At 37.1% G+C, this 21,641-nt stretch overlaps 1 protein-coding gene across 11 annotated transcripts in view; it reads right to left on the reverse strand.

The window, feature by feature from the left end:
• Nucleotides 1-21,641, reverse strand: part of LOC5571574 (rho GTPase-activating protein 190) — a 108,234-nt gene that overhangs the window by 79,612 nt on the left and 6,981 nt on the right. For 6 of the 11 annotated variants that reach the window (XM_021845688.1, XM_021845637.1, XM_021845698.1 and 3 more), the window contains exon 2: nucleotides 17,972-18,573. The gene's annotated coding sequence lies outside the window, so the exon portion shown is untranslated. The remainder of the gene's footprint in view (nucleotides 1-17,971; nucleotides 18,574-21,641) is intronic. The other 5 variants (XM_021845661.1, XM_021845647.1, XM_021845651.1 and 2 more) reach the window with 2 other exon arrangements.

Consider the following 21,641-nt stretch of genomic DNA (forward strand, 5'->3'; position numbering starts at 1 on the left):
ATCTGAGAAGCAGGCTCTGTCTCAATGGTCTATGAGCGATACCACTGTGCATCGCGTCGTTCCAGTACGATGCCGGACTGTTGGTTGATTGGGGTGTTGCGAGGTTATGCAATTAAGAAAGTTAGCGGACGCGTGGGAGTATTCATACCGAGTATGTCGTCGTCCCAACCGTTAATACAAGCTCGAGGATTTGTGGATTCATGCGAATAATTACAGCTGAACGAACTGTACCCAGGCTAATGGTGCGCGCGCGCGTGGTAAGATATTGATGCCCTTTTTATAACGGGTGAGACCTAATGGAAATGATGGCTTACTGATGAGATGACGAATTTTATGGACTGAGATTCGTTCGAAAAAAGCTTGAATTATATTTAAGTCCAAGATGAGTAGAATCTAACAATTTTGAATGTTTTTTAACGGCAATTGTAGCGTACTTGAGATCTTGCTATGAAAATTATATGACATTCTGTCTTTTAGAGAAGCTCAAAAACTAGCTATGCAGTTCGAAAGTGCGCACAATTTTAAATTACACAGCGCAACAAAAATGACATTTTTGCGTGTCTCAAGGATCAAATTATGTGTCTCTAGTAGATTTGGGGTTGCTGAATCTGATGCCGTTCTCAGAAATACCTCAGTACGTCACAATTTTTAGCTATAGGTCGCCAAAGTTCCATAACACACTGGTTTTATTGATGTTTACATGAAATCTAAAGAATGATTTATCAAACTTTTTTGTGATATAATCTACCAAACATGCTATGTAGGACTTGAACTTTCAATTTAGATACAATTAAGTTGAAATTTCACGATAAAATTTAGTTTAAATCGATTTTTTAACATGCTTTCAGTCTCCATACAAAATCCTTCGTTTCTCTTGAATGGCGAAATACAATACTTTTCTAAACCATCAAAAAATAACTTTTCCGCATCAAAAGTATCATAAACTTTGATGATAAGTATTGTTATATACATAAAGTTTGAATTCCGTGGCAAACTAAGCAAATAAATTACCTTACAAGCTGGTAAACTTGCGTGCAAGTTGGCTAAAATAGTCAATTTTTACATTTTCAACAATTAATATCTCAAAAACTAGACGTGCTATGATATTTCTGTAAACGGCAATGGATTCAGCAACCCTTAATTAAGTAAAGAGAGGTATTTTGATGCTGGAGACAAAAACGTGTTCCGCAGTGTTAGCACTCACTAGTCCAATTTGAAATCAATTGACTCAGAGTTCCGAAAGCATTCTCAACCAAGAGGACGTTTTCGACAATTCGTGGGAAACTGATTTGGAAGAAGTGTGAACTATTATGAAAAAAGAATCAAAAATATGAAAGCCCCTGACCCCTGCAGGAATGTTTTAAATTCTCATTATGAAAATTCCAGAGAGTAGCTTATCACTCTTGGTTGATGTAGTTAACAAATGTTTTCATTTGGCACATATTCTCAACAAATGGAAAAATGTCAAGGCTTTACGAATTTCAAAACCGGACAAAATCCTACCAAAGCTTCTAGCTATCGTCCAATCAGCTTGCTTTTTTCCATAAGTAAACTTTTTGAAAACGTCATTTTGAACAGAATTATGGTCCACATCAGCGAAAAATCAAATTTTGCCAATGAACAATTCAGGTTCCGGCATGGACATTTGTTCACTCATCAATTTTTACGTGTAACAAATTTGATTCGTTCCACCTGACTCTTCTAGACATAGAAACAGTAATTTATAATGATTGGCATAAAAGAGTGGCCGTAAAATAAAAAAAAACTTTAATTTTCCAACATACATTGTCTCCTTGTAATTATCAGAAAATCAAGTAGCACTTTTGTTTAGTAGGAAGTTCTTATTGTGGAATCTAACGAAAATCGATTAAATCTTGCTTTGCGTAAAAAAATAAAGAGAAAATCGATGAAGACAAATCGATCATTGCAGACACTCTTATGTGATTTTGAACGCGAGAAATACGACAATTAGCGAAAGGCCTTGAACATTAGAAACCATAAAGCATCGTTTCTGAAACGATACATTTTCGGCAGATGCCAAACGAACTGCTGTGCACAGAAGAATGCTCCTATAAATATTGAAGTGGAAATTATAGCTCCATATAACGACACTACAATAGACCGCCGACGACAGCCTGAATTAAACACGATTATACTCTTTTTCGCTGTCGAAAGCCATTATGATTATTTTTAATAATCTCCACACAGTTAGTGAACAGCAGTTAAAGCGAGAACTCTAACCCCCCCGAAAATCACAATAGGTAAGGGAAGACGGGATAATATGCACCCTCTATGAAAAAAATCTCAATTTTGACTGTGAATTTCGTCGAAAACGTTATTCTGATTGGGCTTACAGGGAAGTCACATATACAAGCTCACAATTACTAAAAATAGTCATTGCATAGAAGCATTCATTGTATTGAATATTAAGGGTTTTTATTATAAACACGATTTTCTAGCAAAGCCATGCTGAAGGTGTCTGGGCTCGATTTCCGTTCGGTCCAGGATCTTTTCGTAATTGAAATTTCCTTGACTTTCTTCGGCATACAGTATCATCATACCTGCCACACGATATACGAAAGGCACGAAAATGGAAACTTAGGCAAAGAGAGCTCTCAGTTTATAACTGTGGAAGTGCTCATTGAACACTAAACTGAAAAGCAGGCTATGTCCCAGTGAGGACGTAATGCCAAGAAGAGGAAAATCGTATGAAATGATCGAATTTGACTAAATACCTTTATCTTGAAGATATCGCGGTGGCGCATTTTCAGCTAGTTCCCCGCTAGAAGGTGGGACGAAAAAGAGAAAACGTCAAACAAAATCGCGCCCGCCCGTGTGAACCTGGTGGGCGTCTACAAAAGAGGGGTGGGCAACACATCGCACGCCGTATATAATACAAAGAGAGGATAAAAGCATGCTTGCAGCTAAACTTACCCTTTTCGAAAATGTTGCCCTCCGTTGTGGCGTGTATAGCAACGAGGATGACAACAACTACGACTCGGTTCTATGTCATGTGGATGTCCTTCCGAAGGGTGACCAGCTGGTTGAGTTTGGAAATCAGGATATGCAACTTTTAAACATTTTTATTCCGAAATGATTTTCTTAGAAATAAATGTAAAACATAAAATAGTATAGTTGAATTCCGCTAGAGGATACAATTGATAGATACGTGTTTTTCGACCTGTCGTGTATTAGACTCGACTTGAAGAAATCCATCGTATGCACACATTATATGTTTCAACTAGGTATAGTCGTAATCCCATAGTATAGTCATAAAAGAGGGAAGTTTTGTAGAAACTTAAATTTCTTAGTCTATCCTGAAATGTGCAAAATTCAGCCGGATGGTCGATCAAGAATAGGGTTTTTGTGAGGTGTTAAAATTATCTCATTTCCATATTCGTCGCTCAAAATTGACTCAAAACCCCATTTTTTACTAATTTTGAGCACTGGAACTACAGTCAAACCTTCATAAGTCGATATCAGAAAGGCAAAAAAAAAACAAATAAGAATAAATCCAGACAACAAAATATTGACAAACTGACTAAGAAGTTCATCCATGTTCATCCCGACAACATAGTGTTCATCCTCGCATCATGGCCTCTTTCACAATTCGTAAACAAACTGTGCACGATAAACAGAAACCATCTTTTTCATTCATACCAACACAACCGGCGTGAAATGATTCGGCACACATCCCTTCACACACCGTAAATAGGTCTGTTTTCATGTCTATTAGAAGTGAGCACTGTTTGCAATGACGTTCCATGATGAAAAATCGACGTGCCTATAACCATTGTGATAGAAAGTGAGCTGTCATTATGTTATCCGTCTATCAATGAGCGAAATTTTATGTTTTTGATTTTTATTGATTTTGCGGTACAAGAAATCTAAAAAAACTTCTGTTATGCTCAGAAAACGTAAAGCTACCATATGGTCGGCGTTAAGTCAGAGTGGACCAAGTGCAAAACTTGTGAAAATTACATTGTTTTGTCATTAGATGCAAAATAATGTTATCTTCATTTCACTTTGATCCGATTTGAAGAATGTTGAAAACTGGGAGAGATATGTACCAAATTTACTTTGGATGATCATTAAAAACCAATAAAAGTATGCAGTCAGAGTGGACCAAGTGCTTTTTACCATAACAACGAAAACGATCACTGCGCTGAGAAAGTCTAAAAAATGCAAACCATTTCAAGTTATTTTTCAGATTTTTCGACATGGAATGATTCTTTTTCCCATCCATCAACAGAAATTCATAAATATGACATAATTCGATGGATCTTATTTTGATATCTGGCCATTTACCGTATTTGAGTAGGTGGTCAGAAAATGCAACAAATTCTGTGCAGACAGAGTGGACCAAGTGTCAAAAAGCGACAAACTGATTGATTATTGCATTTTTTGAGTCGATTTCAGAGTCCGATAGAAGTTTATGGTAGTTCGATGGTGTATGTATGGATTGTCCTAGAACCCGCTTATTGGACTAGTATATTTTAGACGGTACTAGAGATTTTCACTTGGTCCACTCTGACTGAACGCATATTTGAATATTTCTGGTCTTCAATGCCCTGACCCTGCAAAACCTTAATTTTCAAGCTATCGTAATGCCACTGATTTCGGGATTGATGATATGGTTCATTGAAGAATTTACGATACTGATGTCGAAGGGTCTTGATAATATGTTTATCTTAAAGATATGCACCCAGTTTGACCATGCAAGCATTAAATGATTGCTATTTTTCTAGAAATTGTTCAGTCAGAGTGAACCAACTCACTGAACGGTGGTCTTTAGTGCAGTCAGAGTGGACCAAGTACACATAGTCCTTCAAAAAATCGTTCTATCAGAGGTTTGAATTATGATTTTTCATGATTATCACTTCACATTATATTGTTTGAAAATAACACAAAGATGGGTAGAAATATTGAACCAAAATTTTACCGATTTAAAAAATTACAAAGCGTTAAACTTTAAGCTCGTTTTTCTCATAATATGAAAAATGTCACTTGGTCCACTCTGACTTAACGCCGACCATATAGAAACAAAATTTGACAACTTTTGGGAAAATTCAAAAACTTAATTCATTTTTTATGATTACAACATGCAGTTGAAGAAAAGAGCAATTACAAACTGAGCTAGCAGCAGAATTTTATCGCGAGAAATTTTTCTGCATTTCCTTTTTAACAGAAAATTAGGACATAAAAAGCAGTTTTTCGCGAAAATTCTATTTTCGCGAAAATTCTATTACAGTCTATAAAAATCACTTTTTGAAATAGTTGAACTACATTCTAGTTTACAAAAAATTGACAATGTTCAACGTATTTTCAAAGCATTCTCGATCACTTCTGTGAGCAAACAGTATTATTTTCGTTGATACTTAAAAATATATTTTACAACTTGTTTCGTGCTCGAAAAACCATGTTTTGCTGACTGAAAATATTTTCATCTTCACGTGGTTCAATTTTTATTACAATTTTATAGTCATAATTCACTTGTTTTAATCAATTATGATTTGTAATTTTCGTCTAACCAGCCAAGTGGTAACAGCTACCGTAAAACTAAACATTACATATACTTGCCCATTGGGAGCCCGCACTATAGAAATCTCAGCCAGCACGTCGTTGGCAAGTGGTGTGTGGAATTTCAATACCTAATAAATAATGCGCTCTCGAGCTAGGCATTGGATATAAATAGATGTGTTATAAATAAATGTGTTTGGATGGGCATCTAATTATTCCGAAAGAGGTGCGCTTTCCGAAAGAGGACCACGTGATTATTGAGCTGATATCGAATTCTGGTTAACTTCTGCGTCCATGAGTCTTCTCTTGGCGTAGAGGTAACGCGAAGTCGAAGCCATGAATCGTGGACGTTAAATGAGGTCGACCGGAAAGCGTTCGGGTTTTTGAGCGAAAGGTGCTGCAAACAATACTCGGCGGTAAACCAGAAAATGGCATCTGGCGGCGTCGCATGAATCATGAATTGTACCAAGTATATAAACAAGTAGATATTATTAAGCTTATAAAACACGTAGCCTGCGCGTTGGGCTGGTCACGTGGTACGAATGCCGGAAGATCGACAAGCAAAAGTAATATTCAGTAGAGCTTCGTGGTAGGCCGCGCACACGATGGCTTTTTGCAGTTGAGGAGGACCTCAACTCAACCACTCATCGTTCAGGGCGACTGGAAGCGATTGGTTCAAGACCGAGACTAGTGGAGGAGAATTATTCATTCGGCGTAGATTCAACGTAACGAATTGTAGTCCATCAAGTATCAAGTACCATTGGGTAAATGTTAACAAAAAAGGACTCGAGTAGTAACATTTCAACCGCATTCACTTTATTATTACTAGTTCAAACTAAAATAATATTTTATACTATGGACATCTCTATAACAGTGTACGCTGATTTTAGATTCTTGACTACAAAGTAAATAAACCTTTATGCTGACTATCAACGCGCATAGAAGACATTTTTATTAGCGGCTTTTCGTACTCATGTTGCGTCCACTAAAGCAGCGAGCTCGATTTTGCGCACGGGGGTCATTTACAAACGATATCTTCAGGGCCGTTGGGGGAACACTTAGCGTCCACGTACGGACTTCAAAATTTGAACTGTTTATTTTTCTTACCAAAACGAGCACTTTACAACAACAAACTTATTACATTTCGCATTTTCTTTTTTTTTTGTCAGTAGCGATAGGGGTAGTACTGGCACTCTTAATCTGCCCTAAGCTCTTTCCCAGCATTTGCATAACGGTTTGGTTCTGTGCGAAAAGTTCACGATAAACGGACTAATAAACGTGAGCATCCCTAAAAAGCTGCGGACCTCTGAGGTATCCCTTGGACGTTTGAAATCCCTGATATCCGATATTTTGTTGCCGGTGGGCAAAATGCCGGATCCATCGATGTCAAAACCCAGAAATTCGACGGATGTTTGGTTATACACCGACTTCTCTTCGTTTATCGTTAGGTTATTGTTCTTCAAAACTCTTTTGACATCAGCTACAAGTGCTTCTAATTCTTCCAAGGTAAGCGCGTAGATCAATATATCGTCAAGATAAACGATGATATTTTTGCAGTTAATCAACAGCCGCTCCATTACTCTTTGGAATAGGAGCCCAAGCAGGACAGTTCGGTTTTGCGTAGTCCGATAGATTTAGCTCACGGTTTCGCGCATGTTTTCGTCGCCGGAGATTTTTGTTTTGTTCGTGAAGCCTAAGCAGGACAGTTCGGTTTTGCGTAGTCCGATGGATTTAGCTCACGGTTTCGCGCATGTTTTCGTCGCCGGAGATGTTTGTTTTGTTTTTTCCTGTTTTGAAGCGTCTTGCTGGGTAGTGCTTCGTGAAGCCCAAGCAGGACAGTTCGGTTTTGCGTAGTCCGATAGATTTAGCTCACGTTTTCGCGCATGTTTTCGTCGCCGGAGATTTTTGTTTTGTTTTTTCCTGTCTTGAAGCGTCTTGCTGGGTAGTGCTTCGTGAAGCCCAAGCAGGACAGTTCGGTTTTGCGTCGTCCGATAGATTTAGCTCACAATTTCGCGCATGTTTTCGTCGCCGGAGATGTTTGTTTTGTTTTTTCCTGTTTTGGAGCGTCTTGCTGGGTAGTGCTTCGTAAAGCCCAAGCAGGACAGTTTTTACAATTAGAAATGGAATAGTGAAAAGTGAAAAATGAAAAAGTGATTTGTTTGATTTGTGTCCTCAGTACTGTTGGTTTTTGGCTGCCCTAAGTTCACCGAACCATCCGGAAGTGACAGGCAGCACATAAATTTAGAGAATCAATCCGGTGAGTTTGATCCAGTATGATACTTTTTCTTTTGTGAGCCTTCCGGATCGTTTTTGTCCGCGTCGTGGAACTTCTGATCGTTTCTTGAACGGAAAATGTTATTTTCGGAGTTTGATAATTATGTTCAGATTACGCATTCTGTCCGGGCGGGTGTTACGCAACTAACAATCGGTTGTGGATGCTTTTTAACCGTTCGATGACCCTGGATCGATTCTGCTTTTCGTATAATTTTGAGCAGAAAAACCGACTGTGTTATCCCAGGGTGTTTAGTTCGAACGCGCTTCCTTTCGTTTTTCGATTATCTAAAAATACAGTACCACCCAGTACAGTTTTTCAATGGGCACAGTACAGTTTTTCAATAGGCGTGATTTTTTTTACGCGTATCGTTATTTTATACAATCCGATGACCCTGGAGGGATCGGTTTTGCTTTTTACTGGTTATTGAGCAAAAATATTACTGCACAATCGACAAGCATTTCGCGAAATACTATTTATACTATAAATAAGCTATTGTTTTCTCTTTTGATTGCCGGCATTCAAAAGATTAATTTGAAAACGCTTAAACAACAAATATTTATGGTCTATCGCCAGCTTTCTAGGCGAATCCTGACAATATACCTTCCCCAACCTCCAACTCCGTAGCATTTATGAGGGTGTCGCTGAGTCGGTGGCCTCTCATTAAGTAAGTGCTACATCAACATTTCCTTCCCCTATCCCAAGTTACGGTAAAGATGGGCGTGGCCGGGAATAGCGATATTCATGCTTTTTGTATTCTTGTTTATGATTTGAACAAGGTATACTCCCCTGCCTTGTTCTTGAAAGTAGTCAGGACGAGATTATTAAAAAGAAACATGAATGTTGCTAGTATCCAATCTACGAAGTATACCGTAACTACGCTAACGCTAACGCTAACGCTAACGCCTAAGCTCTTTCCCAGCATTTGCTTTAATAAGCCTCTATTGCGTTCATCACACAGACGTTCCTAAGCAATGTTGCTCAAATGGTCACTGTGTACGCTAGCAGCAATCAGCCCTTGCCGTAGTTTTACAGTCTAGTAGTTCAGACTACTATCAAACTATGATAAGGCCTGAAATGCTACTAGAGTGGTTAAAGTGAAGAACGAAATAGTTTTATTAAATGGTCCTCATTCCCCATTTCATTTCATCACTCACTATCACTATCACTATCACGTACATCACCGATTATCACTCATCAACTTTCGTAATATACTTCATATATATTTTCCATTATATCACTTTTCACTATCACAGCTACAAATTTTCATCAAAAATACATCACTATTTTCATATAAATTCACTGTTATTAACATTTACCATCTGTTACCATTACTAAGTAATTAAAAGATATTCAACTTAAATTTTTCATTATTTTGTTGCTGTAGAGTCATTACTATTCAAACTACGATTTGGCACTAAGATCAAGAAAGTTACAATAAAAAAATCACTTCGATCCATTCTTCTGCACTTACTGTCATTATAAACACTTTTATCATGCATGTGTGAAGAACTAGGCAATAGTGTTTATCTTCAGAGAAATTATTGCAAAATGTATTGTGGCCATTGTTAAACTAGTAGGGTTCATATAATTATTATTTGTATAATATTTAACAACACTAACACTATCACTTCCAATGCCATTTTCAAAATTTTCATCACCAAACATTTTTTCAAACATCATTATTAGCACCCTCACTATCACCAATTTTATAACGACGAGTGTAACGAAGAGTTTCACCAAACACACATTCTTATGTTGCATTATAAAACAATTGAACACACGTTAGCTTCGAAACTTAAACACCATTACTGATTAGTACAAAGGATTGTACAGCTCGTGTAAACGAACTGAACCATCAACAACCAGCACTGGTTTATAAGTAACTAATGAGCCCTGGCGGTCCCTCCGTTCGAAGAGGACCTGATAATATGCCGAAACATATTAACAGATCCTCCGCCCGAATGCAGCCGTTGCATGATAAATCATGAACCGTTAGAGGTGTGCCAAAGTATTAAGAAGGTGATATGTTTCACAGACGGGTATTATTATGGTGCACCTTCTACTTTGGCACCGTCAAACCCTGTGTTCTTGGCCAGGGAACAACAAACTTATTACATTTCGCATTTTCGAAACATAAGGAACGACCTAATGTTCAGTATAGCATAATTTACAAATAAATATAAAGCGTGCTGAATTTTCTTGGGAAATTGCCTACCTTTAGGCGTATTCCACAATTCAAAGCGTTTTTAATTTAAACAAAAACTTTAAAAGTAAATGACTTGTAAGAGTTTGGCTTTCGAATTCGGCTTTAAGGACCATGATTTTAATAAGTAATGATATTTTCAATATCACCGAACATTGTTTTCATGGGTGATTGAGGCTACCCTATATCAGCAAAATGAAAAAAATCACTTAAACAATTTTTTAAACATGCTTCAAACTTTCAGAAAACAAAATACACGACCAATGGATGTCAACAACATATGCATTTTCAAATGAAATGTTTAAGCAATATTCAAAACAATGATCAATGTTACTCTGGATTACGGTATATATCACCTCATTCATTCATTCATTCATTTATTTAGTTAACATCTAAACAGATAACGCTGAATCAACAATTTCACGCCACAAAACTCGGTTCGTGGCCACATCTCTCCATCCTCGGCACCCGACGTTCGAAGACTCCAAGTGCTTGCAAGTCCTCCTCGAGCATCGTCCACGTTTCATGCCCATAGAGGACTACCGGCCTTATGAGCGTTTTGTACATGGTACATTTGGTGCGGGTGTGAATCTTTTTTGACCGCAGCTTCTTGTGGAGGTCATAGTAGGTCCGACTTCCACTGATGATGCGCCTCCGTATTTCAAGGCTAACGTTATTGTCAGCCGTCAGCAAGGATCCAAGGTAGACCAACTCGTCGACCACCTCGAACGTATCCCCGTCTATCGTAATACTGCTACCTAGGCGAGCCCTGTCGCGCTCGGCCCCACCAGCTAGCATGTCTTGGTCTTGGACGCATTCACCACCAGTCCAACTTTTGCTGCTTGGCGTTTCAGGCGGGTGTACAGGTCTGCCACCTTTTCAAATGTTCGGCCGACCATGTCCATATCATCCGCGAAGCAAACAAATTGTCCGGATCTCGTAAGAATCGTACCCCGGCTGTTGAGCCCGACTCTCCGCATAACACCTTCTAGCGTAATAATGAACAACAGGCACGAAAGTCCATTACCTTGTCGTAGTCCCCGGCGGGATCCAAACGAACTGGAATGTTCGCCTGAAACCTCCATACAATTTTGCACACCTTCCATCGTCGCTCTTATCAGTCTCGTGAGCTTCCCGGGAAAGCTGTTCTCGTCCATGATTTTCCATAGCTCTACGCGGTCGATACTGTCGTATGCCGCTTTGAAATCGATGAAAAGGTGATGCGTTGGGACCAGGTATTCACGACATTTTTGGAGGATTTGCCGTACAGTAAAGATCTGGTTGTTGTCGATCGGCCGTCAACGAAGCCGGCTTGATAACTTCCCACGAACTCGTTTACTATAGGTGATAGACGACGGAAGATGATCTGGGATAATACTTTGTAGGCCGCATTTAGAATGGTAATCGCTTGAAAGTTCTCACAATCTAACTTGTCGCCTTTCTTGTAGATAGGGCATATTACCCCTTCCTTCCACTCCTTCGGTAGCTGTTCTGTTTCCCAGATTGTGCCTATTAGCCGGTGCAGACAACTGGTCAGCCTCTCCGGGCCCATCTTTATGAGTTCAGCTGCGATACCATCCTTACCAGCAGCTGGAACTGTAAATCTCTCAACTTCATCATATCACCACATATAGAGCAGTATGTATGAAATTTTAAGGGACCAAACAATTCATCGAATCATAGAATATCGAGGTGTGAAGAGTCGGCTCGTTGTAATGGCTAGTAGTGACTGAGTATCTTAAAATAGGAACTTTAGAGACCTCATGCTTGAAAAAGAGACCGACAAGAGTCCAAACACGAACCAATAAATAAGATAAAACAATTGCACCATGTAGGAATAAAAAAAAACAAATAGGAACCAAAAGACAAGAAAAAACCCAACCAGACATTTCTCTATGAATATCCCTTTTCTGGGAAGTACAGTACTAAAGTACGCATCGAACATTTCTCTATATAAAATGGTCATGTTTGGAAGCTTAGTTGACTTGACTTCTAGTGCTCTGATTGACGGAAATTTTCACCACATCTTGAAGGTAACCTCGAATTTTCTAAGCTGGAAATGCAGATCTTTTCATAATGAATGTACTTAGAGCAATACGCTTTTTTTTGCAAAATTTAGCAATTTAAAAAGGAAACAAAGTTTGTAAAATAACAGTTTTAAGCAGAACTTATTATTTTAAAACCAATTCCATAATACATTTTTGGCATTTCTTTCACAAGAAAGATATTCTATAATTTATAATTTTGTGTTTCAAATATTGTGAGCTGTAAGTTTAAAAGTGCAATGTTAACTATCAATTTTGAAGTTAACTTTTGGAACATCAGCCATAGTAGACGCCATTAGGGGCTGTCCATAAATGACGTAGCATTTTTTCACTGATTTTTTACACCCCCCTCCCCCCTCGTAGCATTTCGTCACAAATGCTGGTACTCACCCCTGGAAAATACGTAGCATATCGAGCCCCCCCCCCCTACATTTTTTTTATTTGTTTTGGGTTGAAACAAAAAATTGGAATTCAGAAGTTCAATACAAAGTTTGACATTAATTACTGACTGAAATGAAAGGATAATCTATTCTAACAGTTTGATATACAGTAGCGCTCAAAAGTAATTTGGAAAAGTTTAAAATAAACATTTTCCTTGGTTTTGGTTTCCAGTTTCTTATAGACTTAATTATATTACTATTGCTGTTCTTACCATAAAAAAAAAGTTTACTATAAAAAATGTAATAAAAAATTGATTTGATTGATGAAGCTCGTTACTGTCGAGTTAGGGTCCAATATATTTTATAATATATTGAACAAAAATTTCGTTATATTAGAGGATTGTTTTTTTTTTTGTTATTATTCGTTGTTAGGAAATAGATTTCAATAAAGATGACCAAGAAAATATATAAATTTGAAATGAACCATCGTTAATATTATTCAATTTCAAATCATTTTAGCAAACAGTGGCCAGATACATAAAAGATTACACTTGAAATATTTGGAATGTTTAGAAAATTTTAGCGATTATTATACAAATACAATAATCTCTATTAATATTTCAGTTGATTTTTATTATTGTTTCCATACTGAAATAATCTTACACAACCTATAATGAAACCGTTGAATAATTAAAATTCTTCAAATTACCGAGTCATTAACAAAATTTAATGATAGGGCAATTTTGTTAACACTCGAATCTATTATCCTCATTAATATTCAGGCTATTCCATCAAGAGCATTGACATATCAAAACAAATGATGAGTTGATTGGGTGGAGATCTCCTGCAACATTGAAGGCATAATTCAAGGAATAAATATCTTGCTTTGAATTTAATATTTGCCAAGAAGAGCATATTGTATTTTCTTGAATAAATAAAGCCCCAACAGAAAATATGGATAAAACTAAAACGGCTGACTTTATGTCATGTCAACAAATGGCAAAAAATATGTACTCCAAGTAGTTAGAGCATTGATTTTTATTCAATTCATTAAACTTATTTTGTTTATTTATAAATTTATTAATTTAGACGCGAATATAATATAATATTCACATAATTATTTAAAGCTTCAAAACATCTGTTTGATTGCATTTATCAAGAAAATCTAAAGTTTCATAGATATTTTTTCAATCTTGTGATATGAATGTTTTGAAGCTTAATCATCACACAGAGAAATACCAGCTATTCAAAACAATGAATAACTTTGTTGTTCTCAATAAACTTTTTCAATTTGATGAAATAAAAAAATGCGTTGAAACAACAATCATTTTTATCAAAATAAAGCAACAATATTGTTGGATTTACTGGGTAAATTTTTAACTAGATTTGTTTTTGAAACATCAAAACAAAAACTTTACGTCAAATGAAAGTTTATTTATTTCAATTTACATTTACATTGATTCTAATAATTATCCATGTAACATAAAAACTGTTCTGCCATTTTGTTGCTTAGTAGAAACGGTGAAAAAGCGGATATCTCCGAAACATGAAATTATGCTGAAGTACATGGCGTGGTTAAAATGTTCGTGCGAGAAGTTCAGGTCATAGATTTTTGTATTGGAGTAATCATAGATTGCCAGTTTTGGAGTAATCAAAACCACATTCAGAATTATTTTTGGTAAGTATTAACCATCTTTTCTAAAATTTTAATTCCACTAATGCATTCTCCAGTATTGCAGTCAACTCTTACACGAGCTGGTTATTTTATCCCGTCACTTTGTCGCGAAGTTGATAAAGAACATTCTTCAGTTGAAGGGGTTTTGGTGCACATACCAATACTTCTACTTTCACAAAATAAAAGTAAAGTAGACGTTTCGAAGCGATTATCGTTGTTTATTGTCCATTTCCTAAAAAAAAAAAACAAAGCAAAAATAAAGGGACTGTGACCAACAAAAAAGTGTTTTTATTTCAAAAAAGATCATTGTCACATCAAAAAAACAGTGTAATTTGATTTAAAAAATGGAAGGTTTCATTTCAATGCAAAAATTTGTTGTTTCAAAAGAAACAATAGTTAAAACAAAAATAATTTTGTTGCACCCTGTTTAACACAGCTGTCAAATTCAACAATTTTTATTTTTGGAATAAATTAAGAGTTGTTATTGAAACAATGAAAGGCAATTATAAGCCGGCAAATAATACAGATATATTGTTGTAATGAAACAGAATATATTTGATATTAAAATTGTTTTCTCTGCGTGATAATTTCATAACCCAAGTTTATAAGTAAAAAAAAAAGAAGTTTCATAAAAAATAATTGTATGCAATTTTTTTCAGCGCCTTTCTTTTTACGGACTTGATTTCTAAATGCTACGTCCACTAGCTAAGACCCCTCCCTCCCCCTCGTCACACTTAGTCACAAATTCGTGAAGACCCCCCTCCCTCCTAAAAAGCTACGTCATTTATGGACGACCCCTTAGCAATTTTAGATGATCACAAGTCGGACAAGACCACAATACCATTTAATACCCACAACAAAACGCAGCCTCTGTAAGTCACATAACACAAACCAACTTTTTCTAAAATTTGTATCAGTTTTAAATCTTGTACTATGTAAATCACCAGACTCATTTACACTTGTAGAAACCCTTGAAGATGGCGAAATATACGCCGAAACGTCGGAGAAGTAGAAGCAAAAGATAGAGGCTGGTAGAGCCGATCAAACTTCAGCAAGAAGTATTTGTTAACGCTTTAACGCAGTGCTTCCCAAACTTTTTTAACTTTCGCCCCCCTGAGGCCAATATTTATATGGAATCGCCCCCCTGATTCAATATTTTTTAGCTGGGCGCTATGTAGATTTGTTTTATCAAAAGCGTACCGAAATTCGATTAAATTATCAAAAAAGTTAAAAATATCAAGCATACACTCACGTGCAAAAGTTTGGGTTCACCCCCCTTAAAAACATACAAAAGTGTTCTGTCCATATATCTGTGATTAAACGTCCAATTGAAACTCTCTAAGCTGCATTCGAAAGGCAAAATGTTATTCTTACTTCGTATGTATTTTTCCATAAACTTTTTTTTTTCAATTTTGTGTACTAACTTTTTATGTAAAGTTGAGACATTTTTCTAAAAACACATTGAAAAACCATGGTTAATTTCCTCAGCATTGGATTATCCTAAATGTTAAATCAATGTGCCATTAGAATTGTATTCTTATATTCTTTGAAAAGCACTCACATTTTTTTACGGAGAGATCTGAAAACTATTCAAAATCAATGAAACAGTCATTCAAGTTATCGTGAAAAAGTTTGGGTTCACCCCTTTGTATGATGTATGTACCGTGCAAAAGTTTGACAATCATTAAGTGTTGTCTATATTTTTTTAAATGACCGTACTTATAGATATAACGATCTAAGGTAAAATGATTCGGATTTTTCGCCCCCCAAATTCTGTTTTACAAATTTTCGCCCCCTTGAGCCTGAAAATCGCCCCCAGGAGGGCGAATTCGCCCACTTTGGGAATCACTGCTTTAACGGGATCCTTTTCGTTCAAGATACCTTCAAAATCGCAACCTGATTTTTTTAGGAAGACGCTAGAACTTACCAAAGAGATTCTTTTAAAGATTCTTTCACAAAATCCTCAAAAACAAAAGTCTTCCAAGAAATCCTAAGTTATATTTCCATAGATTTCGATAGCATAGTGTCCAAGGCAGTGGCGACTCCCTAACCTCAAATCTACCTGTTCCACGAATAGAAATTCATGAATTTCAGCAACAAATGTGCATGTAGTGAGTAGAGATTTATTAGAAAGGACGATTCCGAACATTAACTTTTTGATTCATAGTCTAAATTGGCCGCAATAGTCATTTTTAGAGTCGTAGAACAGGTAAAAAGTGAGGTTACGAGTCGCCACTGGTCCAAGGTTTCTGTTTGATTCATCTTCAAGAATTCAAGCAGTAATTTCTCTAGCGATGCCTCCTCTGAATTCTAAGGAGTTTCACAGAATTGTCCTTCATGATTTCTTTGAGATTTCTTCTAGAAATTTCTCTAAGGATACCTACAGCGATTACTTCGGAGACATCTCCTAAGATTTCTTCAGCAATATAGAAATACTTTGAAGTGATTCTCACGGATGTGCCCTAGGAATTCTTAGAGGATTTTTTTTTCAGGGATGTCTCCAGGGAATTTGCATTAGGAAATTATTGGAGAAATTGTTTTAAAAAACGGGAGATGTTTTTAAAACTAATCCAGCAGTAAATCTGATGAAACTTCAGATGATGATGTTGCAAGGATTTCTGAAAACAAAACACCCTAATTCCTAAGGGGTTCTTGGTTTCTAGATAAAAAGACAATTATTGGAATAATAATCAACCAAATCCACGGATAAAATCCTGTAAAGTTTTCTGAAGGAGTTGCTAGAAAAAAAAACACGAATGGAATCCATGAAGAAATTTATGTGAGAATGATCGGAATAATTATTGTAGTATTTGCTAGTGTGAAACCTTAAATTAAATTTTGAAGAATCTATGGAGATTTTATTCGTTTTTTGAGAAATAAGTCGTTAATGATTCGGAAGAATTTCAAAAATAAGACGTGGACGAAATGTTGGCTAACATCTTTTGAAAAAGTGTAGTAATTTAATGAAGAACCCCTGGCCGAATTTACTAAGAAGCTCCTGGAACAGTTCTTAATAGATTTTTTCAAATAATCTCTCGATGAATTTTGGAGCAATTCCTGAAACAAACCGTGAATAAATTTAAGAAGAAATCCAGGAAGAACAAATGAAAAAACGGTATAGGAAATCTTTGAAGAAATTTCGTAGGATTGACTTAAAAACACCTGAATTATTTCTTTCAAAAAAATCTGAACAATCAGTTCTTCTTTGAAGAACTGTAGGAATCTTTGGAAGCTCTGCTAGGGTAACTACAAGAATAAACGGTGAAAAAATCTCTGAAGGCAATCGTGGAATAGCAGCCGAGGATTTTTTTCAAGGTATTTCCTTCGAAGGTTACTGGAGTAAGTTGCGTTGGATTTCTTGGAACAAATCCAGGAAAAATCTTTTAAGTATCCCCAGAAAAATCACTGGAGGAATTTCAGAATGAATCTCTGGAGAAAACACTAGATGAATTCCTGTAGCTTTTTATTGAAAAATCTAAGATGAAATTCCTGGTAAATAATCACTTGAGAGTCTCGTAAGGTTTCTCTGGAGCCTTTTCAGAATTTTGCATATGGAATCACTTAAAAAGATGAAGAGGAAACAAGTGACTTTAAAGACCATTTTGATTAAATGAACAGATACCTTTTAGAGACTTGCGTTAAAATAGAGATTTGTTACCAACACTGCGCCATAGAAAGCATTATTGAAACTGAATAATAATACAACCAACTAACATATTTGGCTGAAAACAAAGTTAAGATGAAAAATGTTGTTTACAGAAGTGAAGTACAAAAAAATATTTTATCGGTAAAATCAGAAAATATACTCAAATTTTAAAAATAAATCAAGACGCTTTCAAACAAATTCACAATTAGGATGGATGGTAACCTTACCTTGCTGCTCTGTTGCTATTGTTGCTGTTGTTGCTAGTTTATCAGCGCAAAAGTACACTGGTTGACTGGCTGACTGTCGGAGTGTTTTTCCTGCAACCCTCCTGCCACCTTCCTGTTGCTTTTCGTTCGTTCTCTTGTTGCTTTGTTGTTGTTGTTATATTTTCACTGTCGTCGTTTTCCTCACTATGCCCGTTGTGTTCTTTTGTCACGATGTTAGGCCCTTTTCCCTTCCCGATCTGCAACACCAGGGGAAAGTTAGGGAAGAAGAAAGTTTCCCCCTTCACTTTGAGCTGCCAGGGACGACAGCGGACAGCTCGGATTCGGGGTTTTCCACTGATGCAATCCCACCACACACATACACACTGAATTTGGCAAACACTTTTCGCTGGCACAGCGGGAAAATTTTCAATCACTGCGCTTCGCTTCGCACTTGGCTGAACTTTAACTTGTTAGATTGTTGTTTTCTTCTTTTTTCTCGCTCACTATTTTACGCTTCTTACTTGGCCCTTGCACCATGCACAACGCTTTACATTGTAGACATATTTGGATTTCACAAACTTGCACTGGATAGCAATTGGAGAAAAAAAAGCTGGAAAATATAGCTTTCATCGAAAGCGGGGGAAAGCGAATCATCATGAAAAATCGAAATGTAAGTTGACATCAATCAATTAATTGGATTTTACAAGTTCTGCAGCACCGAGCCCTTCATCGTTCCATGTCCGTTTGTGTATGATTTATTCCGTGGATTGGTTGTTAGTTAATTCAAAGTTATCACCTATATGATTTCCCAATCAGTGATTGACACAGTGTATGCTGTGCTTTTTCGCCGTTGACGTCTTGCAATGTATATAGGTCTGATTTCATTGCTTTTTTTCGTGCTCTGATTACAAAAATATCTATTATGGGGCAGCTTAAAAAGTAATTTGAGAAGTCCTAACCTGATGAAATACTTATTCTTCAGTAGTACTGTACGATTATGGAACTTCAGATCATTGTAAACTGTTCCAGTTTTGAGCAACTGCGATTTGAAGTACTTGATGAACACTTATTATGTAACTTTGTCTGGTTTGGGTCACCGTCAAGTTTTCGGTGATCACCTTAAATTACCAATAATCAAAGAATACACTTATTAATTAAATCTGACTTTGATCCAATATGAGCTTTTTTTTTGGTATTACGTTCGAACTTTGACAGATCCTGCTCCACAACCAAAGGTTCTAAATTTAGTGTAGAACGGACATGGAACGACGGACATGAACCCCGCTTTCGCATATTTGTCAATCCAGTCCCCATACAGTATTTTGTGTCTGTGGTGGGTCGCATAACGGGTCATTGAACGATTCCGGGATAATCAACCCCCGGGAGTTGTTGTTGTGGGCTTTGGGAGATGGGTCGGTGGCATGTGTCCCCGATTTTTATGTTTCTTTTTGAACCACTTCAGTCCTCCGCGCCAACAGTAGTGTGTGAATTGATTGGACTACGCGGCGACAGCATCACAGCAGCTGCGGCACTACATACATATTTTGCTTCGTAATGGCCACCCCATCGATATTGTTTTTTTTTTGCTTCACATTTTGCAATCGTCATCGTTTGCTTTTTGGTCGATCGGTCACGGCAAAACTAGTGGACATCAGGGCGGCTCAAATACCAAAAAGAAATTTGAAAAACTAATATCCCATATCTTCCTGATAATTTTCATAATATCTTCTTCTTTCTGGCGTTACGTCCCAACTGGGACAAAGCCTGCTTCTCAGATTAGTGTTCTTATGAGCACTTCCACAGTTATTAACTAAGAGCTTTCTTTGCCGATTGACCATTTTTGCATGTGTATATCGTACGGCAGGTACGAAGATACTCTATGCCCTGGGAAGTCGAGAAAATTTCCTTTACGAAAAGTCCCTCGACCAGCGGGATTCGAACCCACGACCCTCAGCATGGTCATGCTGAATAGCTGTGCGTTTACCGCTATGGCTATCTGAACCCCCCTATTTTCATAATATGCAACCATTGAATTCCAGAGGAAGGTAGAGATATCCATCAATTTGTTTGTCTTTATTTATCTCTATTATAGACCAGTAAACTTCTGCAAAAAAAAACCAGAATTAGCTCAAACGATTTTTTTTCTTCAGACACTTTCTTCATAAAAGCTTGAGAAATAAGGTTCTATAATTTATATTAGCATCAACATGGATATACAGTCAACTCTCCCTTACTGGATATTTCGTATCTCGATGTCCAGTTAGAGAACCATAGTAAAAGTTGGCTACCTCGATGGTCCCTTGGATCGCATTCGCACTGGTTCTGTGCTCTATAACTCGATGGTCCCTTCAATATTGAGTTATGGAGAGTTTACTGTAATAGTTTAATTGATGTTAGAAGTACTATTAAAAATCAGAGGGGGTTGTGTACAAGACACGACCGCATGACGTTAACTACGCTAAGCGATTTTTTGCATTTGAATTTTAGTCGATTTTCATAGTTGCAGCCTTCCATTAGTTCAAATTCTAGCATAATATCGTGACGGTCCAAACATTTTAGATTTTCAATTGACACCCAGTATATTGCCGTAAGACGTAGTTAACGTCAAAAGAAGAATGCGCGAAGAAGCAGAAATTGGTCTGCTTTTATAGTGCACTAGCCAACCCAAAGGAATCGTGGAAGACAATATGAACGAGTTTGGTTGCGTAAGAAAGGGGTCGACATTTTCCCAATTTTCGACAGTCTATCGTCAAAAATCAAAAGTTTTCTCCATGCATTTGACTAAAATGTTGTATAAATTTCCGACCGATTGGTGGGAAAATATTGAAAATCTACCGATAAATGGCTGAGTTATTACCATTCAAAATCTTACATAATTTCGTGACGGTCGCAATATTTTAGATTTTCAATTGACACCCAGTATATTGCCGTAAGATGTAGTTAACGTCAAAAATCCACATAAATCTTTTAAGTCTTTGGACATTGGACCTCCTTCAAACCCTCACCAAAATGGCTGTAAATGTGATGAAGGCGTATCTATAACATGAGGATTGTATAAAACGTATGGGAGATGGTGTTTTCAAACATTCCTTCAAATTTGAACCACCCTCGTGGTCATCCAGCAGTAGCAATCGGGGTCGTTCGGCGAATCAGTGCGCTATCATTGCAATTTGGTTACGTGGGAACCGTGTGTTTGGGTTGATGGTCCGTCGATGGCCATGTCGATGGTCGGGGTGTCTCCTCTCGCATACAATCGGAGTGAAAATTGAGAGAAAAATATTGATGCAACAAGAATGGAAGAGAGACGGAGGAGTGCCAAGCGAGGTCAGTCGGTAATGCGATTAGACGAGAGAGGAGCGGTGGAAAACTGAAAATTATGAATTTGGCTCACGTATGCAATATGCACGTGGTCTGCAAGAAATTGTTACACTCTTGCGGATTGGGTTTCGAGTTGCACAAAAATGCACACCACGACATTGGCTGCTCGCAGTGCAGGTGAGTGCTCCGAAAGTCGATTGCCTTGGCGAGGTTAAAAACTTTCGTTACTGCAACAAAAACCAACTCAGTTTTAATTAAGAGTATTATGTGCAGAATCATAACTAGTGCTGGTACCTTATATTTCAACCTTAAGAAAGCTTTTAATGGACAGGGTCTAACAAACAAGTGCTACAGAATGACCAAATATTTTACA

Source organism: Aedes aegypti, chromosome 1 (assembly GCF_002204515.2).
Source record: "Aedes aegypti strain LVP_AGWG chromosome 1, AaegL5.0 Primary Assembly, whole genome shotgun sequence".
NCBI lineage: Eukaryota > Metazoa > Arthropoda > Insecta > Diptera > Culicidae > Aedes > Aedes aegypti.